At 34.4% G+C, this 4055-nt stretch overlaps 1 pseudogene; it reads left to right on the plus strand.

The window, feature by feature from the left end:
• The first annotated feature begins 1989 nt into the window (after positions 1-1989).
• LOC109558481 (olfactory receptor 9K2-like) lies at positions 1990-2934 on the plus strand (annotated as a pseudogene).
• The last annotated feature ends 1121 nt before the right edge of the window (positions 2935-4055 follow it).

Genomic DNA, 4055 nt, shown 5'->3' on the forward strand with positions numbered 1-4055 from the left:
CAAGGTCAACTGTCTTGACTTTGCAGAAACTCTTGTTTCTCAGTTTAATATAACTAACTAACCTTATTTAATATTTTGCATTTAAAATATCCAATCAACCTTCTCTTCCTAAACTGATTAAGCTTTTACTAATACTGAATTATAATAAAAGAGAAGGTCTGGTCCCACATCATTTTTGCTATCTATACACTTTAAAAACACAGATGAATTTTAAACATAATTTTTAATTTAAAAACTGGTTTTTAAAAAATAATATTAAAATTATCTGATAAAAATATTTTAGAAAAATTACATTCTTATCAAGTTGGGCTTACTAAATAGAGTAGTATGTCTCTGATGTTAATGTAGTCTTTCAGTCACACTGCAGTTTTAAAGGAATTTTTAAATAGAGATCCTAATCTCATAAGTATTTTTGCTAAAGATATAAAGTTACTTGGATGAATGTTATCTTTCCCTTCAGTATATTTTTTAACTGTTTGGTATTTAAATATAGGAGAACAACATTAGCAACCATAATCTGTCTTTGAATTTGTGATTTAGACGGCATTTGTCATATCCTGAAACATAGCTATATCAAGATATATAGGTAATAATTTCAAGTGAATTTTTCTCTTTTCCCCTTGTTTTTGACTATTATTAGACTATTTGTTTGTACCTAAGGTTACTTCAGTCCTCGTGGACAACAGCCCAAGAGTCTTCACTTATGGCACCATAATTGACATTACGATTACTCCTCTCCCAATGGAATCCATCACAGAGGATGAGCAAAAATTCAATGCTGAAATATCCTGAGGAAGGTTTCACAGGCTTTAAATAACTAACACCATCATAAACACCACTACCCATACTCAAGTTCATGATCATGGACTCTGGACGATGCAAGTTACTATGGTCTTTAAATATCCATGGTTACCCAAGTATATTTATCTTAAAACACCTAAGGTGTAACAGAATTCAGGAAAGGGATTTCCATTTATGTATATCAGTGAAGGTTACTTGTATTATCTAAACAGTGAGATGTCTTGAATTGATGGAGCCTTGGTAGAAAGTCATTCACTGCAGTGTAAGGATTGGAATATTCACTACCTTCTTTCTCTGCCTCAAAAAGAAGTTTAAATGACTGTGATATTTGTTAAATGAGTGTTAATGGAAATGAAATATTTATAATGAGGCAATAAAAATGTATATATTGGGAGAATGGCTTTGACCTGAGAAAAGGAAAATATTTGAAAATTCCATTAGAGAACTTTATCTTCACTTAGTGAATTTTGGATGTTTTCAATTATGCCAATAATGTCTATTTTATTCTATTTTCAAAGATGGCCTACATAAATAAGGAAAATGAAATATATTGAGCTAAAATAAGGTAAAAATATTTTCAATTTATTTACTACTGTCATGTAATGAATCAAACACTAACTTCGTTTTCACGAGGGTTGTAAACACTATCATATAGATTACATTGGAGAAGGAAATGGCAACCCACTCCAGTGTTCTTGCCTGCAGAATCCCATGGATGGGGAAGCCTGGCAGGAGGCCGTCTATGGGATCTCACAGAGTCGGACACGACTGAAGCAACTTAGCAGCAGTAGCATAGATTACATGAGATACTTCTATTTTAGATAATGTGCATACTACAATTTTAGATGAAAAACGCCTCTAGGTTTAAACATTTTAAGAATAGAAATTTAGAATGTGAGTGATTTTAGGCAATAAAATAGGCTAATTTCTTGCAGAAACCCCTGCCAATTATGATTTAAATAAAATAACCAAAGGATATCTTTCACTGCTTAATAGAATAACAGTTTAAGAAGCCTAATGACATCTACTTCAAATTTTTGCATCTTCCTGACATTAAAATTGTTTTGTATGCAATATCTTATTAAGCAGTAAATAATTTAATTCTGCATTTAAGAAGGTATTAATAGCACTAGAGTCAAAGCCACAGTTTCATTTATTTTGCCTTGTGGCTCTCAGCAGATTTCTGCCATGGATGACAGGGAAACAAGCAACCACGCAGAAGTGACTGAGTTCATTTTTGTAGGCTTCAGGGTCCGCCCATAGTTCCATATTCTCCTCTTCCTGCTTTTTCTGCTTGTCTATGCCATGATCTTTCTAGGAAATATTGGCATGATGGTCATTATTATGACTGATCCCCAGGTGAACACACCAATGTATTTCGTCCTAGGCAACCTATCCTTTGTTGATCTCTTCTATTCATCTGTTATTGCACCCAAGGCTATGAGCAACTTCTGGTCTGAGAGCAAGTCCATCTCCTTTGCAGGCGGTGTGACCCAGCTGTTTCTCTTTGACCTCTTCGTTGTGACCGAGGGGTTTCTCCTGGCAGTCATGGCTTATGACCGCTTCATTGCCATCTGCAACCCACTCCTCTACTCTGTCCAGATTTCAGCACATCTCTGTGTTCAGTTTGTGGCTGGTTCCTTTTTTTTTTGGCTGTATCAGCTCAGTTATTGAGACCATCATGACATTTACTTTATCCTTTTGTGCTTCTCGGAACATTGACCATTTTTACTGTGATGAGCGTCCACTTCTGAGGATTTCTTGTTCTGATCTCTATATTCCTAATATGGTATCCTTTTTCCTATGCACCATTATCATTTAGCCTACCATAATTGTCATTATTGTGTCTTATATATATATATTTTATCCACAGTTCTAAAAATACGCTCCACTGAGGGGCGAAAGAAAGTCTTCTCCACTTGCAGCTCTCACCTGGGAGTCGTGAGTGTATTGTATGGTGCCATCATCTTTATGTATGTCATCCCTGACAGATTTCCTGAGCTGAGTAAAGTGGCCTCCTTGGGTTACACCCCGATTACTCCCATGTTGAAACCTTTGATTTACTCTCTCATAAACCAAGATGTCAAAGAAGCTCTTAGGAAGATTCTGGGGGGAAAACCTATTTTTATTTAATTCTATATTAACTGAAAATAGAATTAAGTAAATGTAATATTCTTAAAGTGCTGAGCTTTATAATAATTTAGAGAAGAACTAATTCAAATCTTAAGAGACTTTATTTGTTTGAATCCCATATATGAAGAATATATACTTTGGAAGATGTATTTGGACCTAATCAGAATACATACATCAGGAAGATGGACTCTATTTTGTCTGGCTGTTGATTTTAAAATGGAATGACTTTCTCTGTACTTCCTTTTGGATAATGATAATGGTTTCCATGTAATTTGTTTTTAGGACATATATATTCCAAGTTCTGACTCTTTGAGGCTGTTGTTTGGGATGTATTGTTTATCTTGAGTCACTACCATATATTATATATATATATATATATATATATATATATATATATATATACTTGGTAGAGGTAACACAATCTGATGTATTAAGAAAGACAGAACAAAATACTGGATTTACTAAAGAAATCTTTGTGAATGTCTAGTGACAGAATCAGATACTCTGCAGTACACAGTCTCAAGTGTGAAATGTAAGTAACTCTTAATTGTCCAGAGGCTAAATGAGTGGCACATTTATCTCATGGTTTCTCTGGCTGAAGCATTATTATTTCTCCCCTTCATTTGAATATCTACTAAACTGATAAATTGTTTTTTAAAATTGTACCTTTGCACAAGGAAGTTTTAATAAAAATAAACAAGAGTAAAGATAATTCATATTATGTTATATATGCCTTAGTGAGAATTCATTCATCAAATTAATACTTACTGAATTTTTATATACTCTGTGCCCTATAAAAATTCCCAATTTTAAGTGATTTCTGTACTTGAGCTCACACTAATTGATGGAAAAATAGCTAAATAGAGAGCTATTAATAACATGTCAAATGGTAAATCCATTTAATAAAGTGAGTGAAAGTTCCTCAGTCATGTCCGATTCTTTGCGACTGTATGGGCAGTCCATGGAATTCTCTAGGCCAGGATACTGGAGTGGGTAGCCCCTCCCTTCTCCAGGGCATCTTCCCAACCCAGGGATTGAACCCAGGTCTTCTCCATTGCAGGCTGATTCTTTACCGGCTGAGCCATAAGGCTAGAAATTACAAAGACAGAGCAGCTTCTACA

This window comes from Bos indicus, chromosome 5, assembly GCF_029378745.1.
Source record: "Bos indicus isolate NIAB-ARS_2022 breed Sahiwal x Tharparkar chromosome 5, NIAB-ARS_B.indTharparkar_mat_pri_1.0, whole genome shotgun sequence".
NCBI lineage: Eukaryota > Metazoa > Chordata > Mammalia > Artiodactyla > Bovidae > Bos > Bos indicus.